General features: G+C 32.0%; 1 long non-coding RNA gene across 1 annotated transcript; it reads left to right on the top strand.

The window, feature by feature from the left end:
• Positions 1 to 7616: 7616 nt before the first annotated feature.
• LOC132719335 (uncharacterized) lies at positions 7617 to 14189 on the top strand. Its single transcript, XR_009624208.1, has 5 exons — positions 7617 to 8280; positions 9145 to 9403; positions 10480 to 10590; positions 11294 to 11392; positions 12003 to 14189. It is a non-coding gene; the product is annotated as an uncharacterized LOC132719335 (long non-coding RNA).
• Positions 14190 to 14430: the final 241 nt, after the last annotated feature.

The raw sequence follows: 14430 nt of genomic DNA, 5'->3' as shown, positions 1-14430 counted from the left end.
ATATGAAGATAAAATAGTTATAAAATCATTATTAAATATTTTTAAACTGCGCATAAATGAAGAAATGAATACAATAACATATTAAGCAATAAGAAAAATAATATGAAGAATATTTACGCTTGGCCGTCTTGAAGTTCAGATGAAGTAACTGATACATTATTCGAGTCGAACAATTTCTGCGTACAATTTACGCTTGATGATGTGTCCACTAAATGTTTGGTGAGACTTTCAGTGGCACGTTTCCCTAAAAACAATAAGTAGTCCTACTTTCTGTATAAGTGTTACACGTTGACTATACATTTCTTAACGAAAACACATTTTTATCTAATATATACATATATTTAGCGTATTTTTCTGTATATATTTTCGAAAATGAGCTAATATTTGTTAAAGTTCAGTCAAGCAAGCGTTGCGTTTTATTTTTCATCCCCGATACTTTTAGTAAGAATTTAAGAACGGGTCATCACACGGACCTTCCGTCAGTATGACTTAGATTACAACAATTGAAAACATGTGTTCAAAATTTATTATTTAAACCTTTGAAAATTAACAAAAAATAAATAAAAAATTCTGGAAACAAAGTGATCCCTCGGAAGCATCAATCACAACAAAATAACATAAGAATTGCAGACTCGGTTTGATTGAGTCTGTACATGAGGGATAATGAATAAGTGCAACATCCCTCACGCCCCCTAGCACCGGCTTGAGCGGTACTCAATTCTCAACACTTTATAGTGTTGGCATCAATGATCCCGAAGGACCAGAAAATATAACAACACTGAAGTGAAGTACGGGGCAACTTTCGCACTTTATGAAAAGTAATACAAGAATTAATAAAACGATTTGTTTTCACTGTCCTAAAAGATTAAATATTAAGTAAACCTTTTGGACCTTTAAAAACAATATATATTCCTTTCAGTTTTAAAAAGGTAAAAGTTCTTTATTTGAAAAAGATTATCGATGGTATATTCTGCAGCCAAATCGAATTCAAATGACGAAGGCTTAAAGATACCATACATATCAGCAAGATATTGACACTCTGAGGAATTTTTGCTGCTTCTAGCCTGCTTCTCCTCTAAATTAGGACCAACCACAACCGTTCCACATGTCAGAATAGATGGTAGTTTATTTGGCTGGCAGGAAGTTTCTCCACTATGTTGTATTCTTTTGAAATGTGGCGCACAAGAGCATCCTCTCGTCAGTTCGTTACTACAATATCCGGGCCAACAGTAGTGTTTGATCGAAGCGCAAATACCTGTTTAAATAAAACTGTCATCTAAATTGTAATAACTTATTTTTAACTGATTCTTTGTGAGACTTTGGATTAACTGAAAACAGAGTGCATGTATATTTTTGTTGTTGTGTTTAACTTAGAGAGTCAAAATAATATGTTCTTCATAGATAGAAAAGTTATTAGTATTTGCTTGTATTAGTTTTTATTCAAGTACTTGGTTATGTTTGATAGTTTCCTCAACTTGACCGTGAGACAAGTGTCTGACAAAAAATTATCTTTAACTGTATGCACATTATAAAATTAAAAAATACATTAACAAAGATTTCTATTAAAACACTGTTTTTGTTGTGTTGTCGTCGTACTTGTGAGTCAATTTCACTATCCTCTTGAAACAGAAAACACGAATAATCATTAAAACTAACGATTTCCTAAATTCAGGATGACCATCCAACGTGACCTCTAACATCAGAAATGTTATTGAGTTTAATAATAGCACACAAAAACAAACCATTGGTTCAACCATTTTTGTCAATTTCAATACCATTTAATATCAATTTAAAGAAATAGAAGCCCATAAGTTTCCCCCGGTAATTACAATCTAAACCAAGACGTATTTCGAAGCACGATAAAGTTTTATGATTGATCTCATTCTGTTGCTGTGCCTCATGGTAATTACAAAAAAACAAGCAGTCGACTTAAACTAGCAGTGACTTTGAGATTACTAGTACATATCTAACTTGAAATCATTGTAAATCCAGCTTTATTTCCTTTAAGATTAATCAATTCCCTACCATTTGGTATCAAAATTTTGAAATTCGTTGAAAAAAGTTAGAGTTATAGAGTTCACATTAAGATGAGTCCTGAAAATGAGCAGCAAGTCGCATAGCATTACTAAATATATATGTATCACCTTTTTATTTTGTTCTGCGGGGAATGAAGGAAATTGAATTAAAAGCATATATCAAACATTAAAACATATTCCAAATAAAAAAACAACTGCAGTTTACATTTGGAGAGGTAGGAGAGATGTAGAGTGGGCAAAATGCCTGGGAAGTGCCGAAGACTTGTGGCTGGATGTGCATAAAGTTGCACAAGACTTGCATGTTACGTCTCAAACTAGTCCTTCATTGAAAGACATCGCATTTTTTTTTGTTTACAGTTTTAAGTTTATCGGAAAATGCAAAGTCTTACCATAATTCGGATTTGAAAATTCTGTATTTCAGATTTGATTTGAAAATTCTATATTTCAGATTTGAAAATGCTATATTTAAGATTTAAAAATGCTATATTTCAGATTTGGTGTAATAACATGCGTAAAAAGGGTATGCTCTGTCTGTCTGTCTGTCTGTCTCTCTGTCTCTCTCTCTCTCTCTCGAGTTCGAACATGGGTCATCTCGGATGAAAAACTAGGTCACCGGAGCTATGTAATTGGCTAATTCACTATAGCACAAATCGGCATGCTTTTCGAGTCGATTTGAATTTTCCGGTAAATCACAACTTAAATGTAATTTATCACAAAAAGCAACTGATAGCTTAAAAAACGAAAGCATATTTTCTCAAAAGACCCCCCCCCCCCTATTTTAGAAAAGCACGGTCACACTGTGACGTAACTCAAAAACAATACTACGAAATTAGTCTAACGATTCTTTTTGTGTTGTAATTTAAGACACTGACAGATACAAGCAGTTAAGATTTCGTCTAAAACAATTGGTTCCTGTTATCACCGCTATGCTTAGTACACACCAATATGGAGGCTGTTAATTAAAAATACACGATTTTTACACGAGATTATGTAAAATTGTTTAAAAGTTGAATGAGTTGTTTTTGAGAAGGAAAATACACATTAATGGTATGATTTTGAATGTCAATCATTATTTGAAACATTGTACATGGGGAGTTTGAATGATTGTGCAGCAGTTTATTGTTTTTTCCTTTTGCTACGGACTTATTAGAAATCTGTAAACGTTAAAGCGGATTGGACCAATTTTAAAAAATAGCTTCAAATCCGCAGTTTACAGCTAAATATTTGGACTAGTCTAAAACTAAAATATCGTTAAGGACACTCTGATTGGGCAGGAATTGTTTCTAATTTAGAGTGATATATCTTATTATATAAACCATCTCTGATTTAAAAGTAGTGATGTGTCAACAGTTTGTTTTACAAACAGACAGTGTCGCATGAATCCTTGAACGCTAATATTTGTTTGACATTTCCTTACTAACACACAATCATTGTTTATGAACGCTACTTCTGTATTTGTCATGTTATGCGTTTCAGATAAAAATTGAGGACCGACTGCATTACTTTTTAGCTCACATTTAAACTGTAGTTTAACCGTTGTCACTTGCATAAAAGAGGTCTGATCAGAAAAGTTTACATAGCTTAATCACAAGTTTTTGCCGAAAAATGGCAAAATCAATCTCGGTGTGGTTTCAGGCTAAGTTTAAACAAAACACAATATGGTCAAATTGTATATGACTTGTTTGTAAATACTATGCAGACCTATTCCGAGTGCGGTAACTGTCTTACCTACATGCTTTTTTGTTTTTCTATCCATACATTAGTTTTTAACTCAGCATTTATTAATATTACTAACAAGAAACATATTATTTATGTACTTAATTATGTATAAGAAAGCATTCCAAAGCCATGCAAAGATACCATCCGCTACACTCTTGTAATTCATTCGTTCACAAATCAGGTATTTGAATATTCTCGTGATTTTCGTGGGGTTTCATTATGTAATAAGGTCAGGTAATATACTTGTTGAGTTGAGTCAGAGAAAATGAAAACAGAACTTGTAGAGTAGGCAGAGGTAAGATCATTATTTTGATATATGAATACATAACATATTAATAATATAAACAAATACTGAGGAAGATAAAAATGTTTTCTAATCATAAAAACGGAACACTTTATCTTTATATATAATAAATTTCTTGGTAAATAGATGATCAGGCTATTTCTTATATAATTGAAATATACGATTTTTTCAAAGGAAAGTAAAAGACTCGGTTCTATGAATAAATATTAGTAATACAAATGTAAGTTGGTTTTTGTTGTTGTTTTTGTTTTTTATGATGGCTGATTTTAAATGTTCTTAGAATTTCATCCATGTTTGGAAGAATTTTCTTTCCGTGTATTCTTAATTAGCAACATCCGTTATACGACCGCATGTAAGCACGCGGTCTAGAATGGAAGCGCAAGTCGTATTCTTGGTACTGGTATACAAATTCCAAATTGTAATGTAAAAATAACTGGGGAAAAAATGAGAAAAACGGTTTATACTTGAGATGAACTATACTCTCACTGAAAGCAACATTTTGGGAAAGAAAGAAGCAGAAGTTCGGTTTGATTCAATATGCACCAATAATATAATCGTCGTATATATCCCATAATGCAGAATTGTTAAAATAATGCAGGATTGTGCAAATTCATACATAGTTGTGGAAATAAATACCGAAAACTAGTATCTTATGAAGCTATATAGTTCGGCAAATGTGTTAGGTATACCGAAAAGCAAACTTTAAAGAAAGCTTAATGTGCGTTGTTATACTCATTAATATCGGCGAAACACAAAACTTCAACGCCAGAACAGTAGCCAGTTCGTTTTTCGCACAAATAATCTGGAATATAAGTTATGAGGGTCCTTACAGCCGCATGCACTAATTTATTTCGATTAATTTTTAAATATATATATCGACCCTTTTTTCCTATTCAAAGTGGTCATTACCCCCCCCCCCCACACACACACACACACACACACACGTACACGCCCACGCACACGCACACACACACTCATACACAATTCAGCGTTCTTTTACGGTGAATATTGTGTACTGTAATGCACGAGTTTCTCGACTTCACATATTTTCTATTGTATAGAGAACAATAGAACAATAACCGGTCGGTATCTATTTGCAGACCTGTTAACCGGTCGGTAAAATTTACTAGACCGCTTTTAACAAAAGAGCCGGCAGGTAAAAACATTTACCTACCGGCTCTTTTGTTAAAAGCGGTCTAGTAAATCACTTACCGACCGCTTAACAGGTCTGCAAATATATACCGACCTGTTATTGTTCTATTGTTCTTTATACAATAGAAAATATGTGAAGTCGAGAAACTCGTGCATTACACAATATTTACCGTAAACGCAGAAATTTTGAAAAATAACGCTGAATTGTGCAAATTTATATGGGGGGGGGAATAATGACCACTTTGAATTGGAAAAGGGTCAATATATATTTTAAAGTACATTTGATCAAATTAATAGAATAAAATTAGCGCATACGGCTGTAAGGACCCTCATAACATATATTCACGATTATTTGTGAGAAAAACGAACTGGCTACACTGTAAATTTTGGGAACACTACACGTGTTTTACCAGTGTTTCACACAAAAACACTGACGTTTTCATATAAAATGCTTATGTTTTGTATACGTTTCAGTGAAAACACATATGTTTTATTCATGTTTTCCGCTCGATGCCCAGAAAACGGTGGTGTTTTCACAGGACAACCTAGAATATATAATTAAATAATTTTACATTATTGAATGAGTTGAAGTCACGCAAGTGTTGTGAATAGGCCACATGTAAAAAAATAATGAGACAAAAACATCATTTGTGTCGGAAAATTCGTATATACTTGTCATCCGGAAATCTGAAAACACGTGTTTCGGCCGAAAACACTAAGGTTTAATCTGACAGCGGTTACTTCCCCTTAGCACAAAAAACATGAATTGATTAATTTTTTTTTTATAATTAGAATTATTTTTGTACAATCCCCATATTAAAATATCTAGATCCAGAAACAAATTATGATGAATTCAATTACATAAAATATTTAATAATAAATAAATTCGAATCATAGCAGCCAGATGCTTGCGTGTAAAGAGTACGCTTCGATTGATATCTCCGTAAAGCGCCTGGCGATGTAGCACATTGTAGATCAGACGACAAAAACCGCCAGAAATTGTTTGCCTCATTTTTGTTGTTTCTTCCATAACAGATATGTACAACAGTTGCTTAAATAGATTTGTTAATATTTTTAACGTTTTTACAGGTGAATGGTTAGGTTTTATGTACTATATAGTCCATTTTCGCTTCGATAGACGAATTGAAACAGGTGGGTGGGGAATGCTGTTTACGTTACGTGATAAGATTGGTCAGTTATTTCTGTTTGTGCAAAAATTACTAAAACTGTTTGTGTTCTTTTTCACGGATTTGTATTCAAATCACTTTGGGGTAGTTTTAAGTTGTATCGTTTGTTTCCTTGTTAAGGATTAAAATAATTTAAATTTGTCTTTCAACTGGTCCACCAGGGCAGGAGTATTTCTGTCCACACACACTTTCTAACAACAAATTGAAGTAAAATCTTATTTACATTTAGTGATGTAGGACATGGCGCATGATGTCCAATGATCAGCTATGGGATTGACTATGTTTATACCTGTCTGATAATGCAGGTATATAAATTAACAATTTTTATCAAGGGGCCCAGACTATTTTACATTAGTTATTTAGGCATTTCTTCTAGAAAGCTGGGGCCCTACCCAAAAGTTAGGACCATTGCGACTGGGTCCCTGTTATTTTATATCCCTGTAATGGAAGCACGATGGGCATGCGGCAGGTATTAATAATTGTCATTTAACAGTAACTGTATAAACCTTTTGATTGAAATTTCCTATAAACCCCCACACCCCTAAATTTCTTTATTTTCAATATTTTATAAACTTTAGAATGAAAAGACAAATAAACATATATAGTTCTATATTATTATCACACATTTATAATAAATGTTCCTTTGTCAGGGTGCAACTATTCAGCTTTCTCTGGATTTGATTCTTAATTCCATTAATTTCGATTTGATTATTGAGGCTAAGTTAACATTAATTTTATATAGGGAATACTTTAAAAATATTTTTTAACTAGTTACTTAAACTTTATTTAAACAAAAACATACTGAATAAAACTTTTAAACAACATCATGAGCTAGAAAACAGAAACCATATCATGTTACATTCAACGTGTTTTGATTGGATAAGCGAGAACACGTTGTCAAGTAAAGAAACGCTTATATTATATATAATATTTAGATATAAAACATTCAATTAATATCAGAAAGTCAAAGTGTTTTTCCCCTACTTTGGGAATGGTACAGTTAACGGTACCGGACAGATTGGGGAAAAATCCATCGGTTTGACTTAAATTGGGAATTTTATTTTAGATGCAAAATATTTATTGGGAATTTCTTTTATCCAGGGAGGTGATGAAAATTTTGCATAATTATACACTTTAAAATCATGTGATTATTAACTTTAAAGATTATTTTTGCTGCTTGAGGTTGAAAAAAAATTATAATCATAACAATTGTACATAAATAATGTTTAGTAGGTGTGAAACATTAAGTACGAAATGAACTGGGTACGAATATCACTCATGTGGTTTTACTTGGTTTTTATCGTAATATCACTTATCAATACGGAAGGCTCCGAGGCATGCATTACTGTTTTTAGAGGAAATTTTCAGTGTTAAATTTGGAATTTATCAGTCATGAATTGGAAAATTTGCTGTCTATTTTCTGTTGGGAACGGTGCCGTTTTCCGGTATCAGTTGTATAAGGAAAAACACTGGGTTGTTGTTAAGATTTTAGTCATTGACTAGATTTCTACCAGAATTTTTTTGTTTTTACTCTTCTTGTGCAAGTTGTGGTTATAGAGTGTGATGAACATATTGACTCTTACTTTGTAAAACGTTCAGATACAAAGACAGTTGCTAAAAAATATCAAGATCTCAAGTTTGTTTTGCCCCTGTCTTGCATATCTGTAATGGAAGAACAGTTATTATGGATAAATACAGGTACTTCAATAAAATGTAATTTTGGGTACTGTCAGATCTACATGTTACGCTACAAGTTTCTTCTCATAATTACATATTTAACAACTAGTATGGCTAATGAGTACAAAATTTTGGAGGTACTACACTACAAGGCAGAAGAGAATATCTGTCCTTGCAAGCAGTCTTGAAGACCTTCTGAAGAAAGGTAAGTATTTTTACACACTACAGCACAATTACAACACAGTGTTAGGTTGTGTGCTCAAAAGAGGAATCTCAGAATTATTTAGAATATAAAGCCTTGTCATAAGAAAATCTGTACAGGTGTGACTACTGTACAGCCACAGTTGATGGCGTAAAACACTTTGTGAAAGTCTGGTGATCCAGATGTCAAGTAAAACCGATATGTGAATAGAAAAAAATAGACATTTCACAGTATCATAGTTTTATTTACATTTGAATTGATTTTTTAAAACAAAAAATGTGATTCTACCTTTCTGTGTTTAATTTTTACTACATTTGCAAATTCAATAAATTATCATCATGTAAGTATTACCTAATTGCAATAACTAGTGTCCTCCACTTTGATTTTCACAAACATTTAACATGGTGAACCCTAAATGTTAATCATCATAATTATTCACAAAATTTTAGCCTTGCAAAAATATCTGATTTCACAGTATAAAGAAAATTCAAACAAGTAGACTCAAAACACAAGCTTTTCACAAAATATAATAATCATGTTAACAGTAAAACAAACCCTACTTGATGATATTATTTAGAATTTTCTTAAAAGAAAGGAACAGTTGTCAAAATTTAAATTGAGTTCTATATATGCTGTTGAGATCCATTTGTGATGGCAGAAATCATATTCATGAATATAACTACGGATCTCATCTATATAATATTTGATAGCTACAATACATAATTGTTATGTTAGAATGACTGTCTAATGTTTTACAGAAAAGATCTGTAGTTTGATAAATAATTCAAACAGTTTGATACTTCGATCTAGTTGGTATTGATGACTATTTCTCAGAAACACTAACTCAAGTTTTATTCAATATTTTAGCTGGTGACAAGCAACAGTTGCAAGGAGGAAGTTTGATTGTTGTGCTGGAAAAAGATGTGACAGAAATGGAAGAAAACGCCATCCTTGACATATTCAAAACTAAGTATTGATGCTTCTAGAAGACCAACAATTATGAGAACCAGATATTCCAAAAGACACTGTTGTAATGTTTGGGCAGACACCCAAGATGCCAACATGTCAAAGACTGAGACAGAGTCCACAACTGTTACCACAGCGACAGAAATTGTAACACCATCTTGTAAGTTGCATGAAAAAATAGTAGATTTGAATTTTCTGTCTTATCAGTTGACTATTAAAATCTGATATATAGTATAATATTTCTTGGCAAAAATGCCTGCAATATAACTGAAATACTATTGAAACAGGTGTTAAACTCCAACAATATTTCTGAGAACGGAACAATTAAGCTGATAACAGAACTTAAATTTGAACATTGGAAAATGCAATATTGTATATAAAGAATCTTAAATGAGTTGTCATATAATACATGTGACACATTGAGTAATTTATATATGAGCAGGGGCATGACCTTTAATTTACATGTATGCTCAGCAAAAACCTGGATCATCCCATCCACCCCTTTATCCAATCAGATGTTAACTGTGCGTTCAATGGTTACCCAAAGGTCCTATACTTCATTGAGTGGATAGCCAGGACCCAACCATGCAGGCATCTAGTCAGGTCTGAGTCCTTGATGGATGTACATCCTTACTGCAGGTTTATCATGCCATGGCTTAAATAATTTCAAAGATTAATATGTTGTACTAAAATTACAAAATCATTTTATCAATATGCATATTTACATGTCACATTATAAGTCTTTATAATGAGGTTCTTTCTAGCAAGTCCTTTGGATATAATAAAGTTCAAAGATAAATTCCTAAAATGTGTAGACTATGAGTATGTATAAAAATAACCATGAATGGTTATTATTGTAATATTTACAGTATTGTTTGGATGTATAATCATAAATGCAACGTTTAAACTAACATGAGGTTGGTATTGACCCCAACAACCATGTTACATATTTGTTGCTGAACAGAACTTTTTCCTGAATGTTGAGGAAAATACACTAAAAAAATAAACTAAAAAAAAAAAAGAAATAATTTATAAATTACATCATATATGAGCATACACAAATGGCTGTTAATTGTGTCATAAATTGCATATTAAACATTAATGGTTATAAAAATATTTGGAAAGTGAAATTTAAAGGCAGGTGATCTATGCTGTTTTGCTACATTTCCTTTTTTAATTATCATATGATTATCAAATAAGCTAATTATAATAATTGTTTTTCTTTTCTTTTTTCAGATGTTGTTGGAAATTAAATTAATTCTTGCAGTAGGCCACATCCAACCATTTGTTGACAATCTAGAGATATTGTTTGAAGCAGTAGCTACACTTAAACCTGGAGGAAAAGAGGTATGAGTTAAGATTACTGTTAGGGCAGGCAACCTTGTGGAAAAAGGAAAAAGATATCATTGCAATCTTACTATGCATACAGCACAGCCTTGTTATAATGCGGCTTAAGATATAATAATGTTTAAAAGAGGGTAAAAATTGTATTCACAAAAGTTATAGAATAGAAATAAAAATTCCATATTTTTTTAAATATATAATAAATACTTTTTTGTTTGGATATAATGTGGTTAACTAACATGGTCTATATAAAGGATTCAAACTATCATGTTATAACAAGGTTGTGTTGAACCTAGGAAACCCAGTCAGAAGTTGATTATGCTTCTGCACCTGTACATTAATCAAATAGTTCTGACAATGATTATTTGTTGTTGTTGTTTTTGTTTAGATATAAAATATCTGATTTTTAATACAAAATATGTAATTTTTAATTTTAATGTGCTTTGAAATACATTGTCTGACTGGACTTCAAAAATTTGCGACTTTATCCTGAGATATATTGCAGGAAATCCAACATGGCATAATCTTGTTTTGTGGCTGATGTTTGTTTTTACAGTGCTTTTGTCACTTAATGCAAATATGGTTAAATTGTTAACACAGTGTGTTGACTGCTAATCATGTGTTCATTTTGTCATATAAAAAGCTGTGTTTAGGATCTGATTGTGTGCGTTTCTGTTTACTTAGAATTACTGATTTTCTGTTGCAGTGCAAAGATGATTTGGACGTTATAAGAGCCATAGAAAGTAATACAGGATTCAAACATGGAAAGGGGTGCAAGACTAGATAAATTGTAGTTCTACATAAGGTATAGTAAATTTACCGGAATTTTTCAGTTTTCAGTTTTGTATAATACCACTGAATTTAATTTTAACTTGAATACTTGCAGCCGCTAATCATGACAAGACACATTTGTAACTGACAAGGGACAAAATTCTGAAATTTATTAAATAAATTAATGTCAAAACTATCAAAGGTATCAGCACAAGACTTTGATAAATTCATTTTATATTTGCTTTACATTACAAGACACACTGTTCAGACAAGGGGAGTTATTCTTAAAACTATATTTTGGAGTTATGCCCCTTTTCAACTTACAATTTTGTCAAAATAGCATATTAAATGGATTGACTTGTAAACTTATTTAAGTATATGATAAGTATCTCTATAGATATGCCTCTTTGTCAAACATGGTATCTCATTTTTTGCCTGTCTTGTCACTATATAAAATAGACGAATGTTGGCCCTGCTCAGCATGGCATGGCAGAAGATCGAATTTCTGACCTACTGCTCCAGAAGCAGACATTAACTAACACTTTATTATGTGCTGGTTGGAAATGCTTAAGGTAGAAGATTTCCCTGATCCTGTTATGAAGGATGGTACTTATTCATTGTTTTATTCCATGTTCATTTTGCAGGATATTGAAGAAGCTAATCTGTCAAAGGTCCTGTCATCACAGCCTAATACTCCTCCAAGTGAAGCCTTGTTTTTATTTTTAACAACATAGAACTGGACAAACAGTATATTGTTGGAGACCAGTGCAAGATACCACTTGAGACAGTCTTTCTTAGTCACAAGTCGGCTGGGTATTTACACTTTGTGGAAAAATTGGAAAAACTAATGAACAAATAGAACCAACATTTTAAATTAAATTCAACCTTCTGTGTCATGGACATATTATTGACTTCTTAACAGCTTACCTTTTACCATGAAAAAACCTGCTTTTTTGCACTTGCAAAAACAAAGGTGCAGAATAGCTGTGTGGTAACCATCAGCTGATCAGTGCCTTTATTTTTGCTGCATAGATGGTGCAATCCCTCCCCTTCCTTAATCAGACATTTAAATCCTCTTGATGTCTGAACATGAAGCTGTATATTTTGGCTCTATTTGAAATAGCAAATGTCAAGTGTCAATATTTTTCAAAACAGCTAAGACTATGCTTCTTTTTAGGAACTTTTAAATCCAGTGATTTATCAAATTATTATTCACTAGCAGAAAAGATTGACTTAATAATGCAGTGTTTAAACACTAATTTTATTATTTATGACATCAGTATGTTATTGCAGACTGTGACATTTTTATGTCAATGAAGCATTAAAATGCCATATATTATAAATTGTTTATTACAGTTAAGAAGTATTAGTGCTATTTGTTGTTTGCAAATGTTAATATGCTCTTATTTTGTACATGCTATGTAGTAAGTTTAATATATTGCATTGATGTCTTAAATAAGTTTGTATTTTGTTGATGTATTACTGAATTTACTGTCTAACTTTAACACATGCTCACTTCATTATCATATCAGATTTATTAAATTTTCATTTACTGATTTCAAGTGGTAAGCAGAATTATTTACAGAGATCACTAGTTTTCACTGATCAGGCACCTTTGTTGTGCATTTAAATTTTTGGTGTTTTTGGAGTCAAAGAAATGATTTATCAAAATATTGTTTAAAGTTGCATTGTAACTTTTTAGAGTGCTAAAGTGTACCATTTTTTTTGTCTAAGCCTTAAGCGCACCACAACAAAAGACATTTATGAACCATCAGGATATATACTGTTACTGATAAAAAATAGAGCACTAGTGCACAGACTTTTGACCCCCCCCCCCTCCTCGTAACCATGAAGTGTATTATAATTTGTCTGACAGTACTCGGACACATTATTGGGGACAGTCAACATTGAATGACCGATTTTTGACACTGTCTGAAAATACTGTTTGTTTTTTTCCAACCCAAATATGATACATATATGTGCCAAAACCGGGTTTTTTACATTTTACAGGGAGGTAGGCTTTACTGTGTAAAAAGGTTTTATTTTTGTAGAGAGAAGTTAAATCCATTTTATATATGTTTTCATTTTACCTGAAATTCTACTGATATCCATATATCAATTTGTTTTTGTTGTTTAATTGTCTATCTATTTATTTACTTAATTGTTTGCCTAAATATAACTGTAATCTGTTTTATGTATTTATTTTATACATTCATTTTTAATCCCCTTCTGCATAGAGGGGAGGGGTCAAATATTCATGTTTATAACTTTTTGACATGGAAGATTTTAAATATTTTAGCATAAATAATCACGACCATGGCACAACAGCCAGGTTTTTCTCTAAAAGACATGGTTTGTTAAAGATCAAGAAGTACAGATTCCTGTCCACTGCGAAGGGGATATAGTTGTCCTTCAGACTGCCTTGTTTTTAATTGTCTGAAGTTTCAATATGAAAATGCTCTTTTTAATTTTGTGATTTGTAACACCAGAATTTCGGGTATATTGCATTGGATTGTAACATGGCTGACAAGGTGACAGTAAAATTGCCACCTGTAGGAAATGCTACATGAGTTGACAGTGTTTTTCCAAAAGTTGTCAACTTTACTGTCACTCTGTCAGGCATGCAATATTAATTTTATTATACCAAAAATACTATTATGATAATGGTAGGGGGTCTTGATCTATTTAACATTTATGTGCAGTAATGAAGAACAATTAGTATTTAACCTAAATTTCAAAATGTTATTAAAATGTGTATAATATGTTTATGTGTCATTGTTCACATTTTTTGGTTGATCGTGTTTTGAAATAAAACATGGAAACTATTAAAACGTGTAAACGTGTTTTAAATCTGTTACAGTCCCAAAACACGTGTTAGGTGTTTTCAGACAAAACACCTAAACACGTTTTCTAGGAAAACACCCGTGTTTTAGTGTGAAACATCAGTGTTTTGTGAAAACACCGCAACATGTTTTAAAACTGTTACAGATAGGTGTTTTCACATGTGTTTGGAATCAAAACACTGAGATTTAGAGTGTACTGTTCTGGCGTTGAAGTTTGTGTTTCGCCGAT

The sequence above is a fragment of the Ruditapes philippinarum genome, unplaced genomic scaffold (assembly GCF_026571515.1).
Source record: "Ruditapes philippinarum isolate M1 unplaced genomic scaffold, ASM2657151v2 ctg5628_1_1_1_1, whole genome shotgun sequence".
Taxonomy (NCBI): domain Eukaryota; kingdom Metazoa; phylum Mollusca; class Bivalvia; order Venerida; family Veneridae; genus Ruditapes; species Ruditapes philippinarum.
This window is presented reverse-complemented; position numbering and strand designations above follow the sequence as displayed.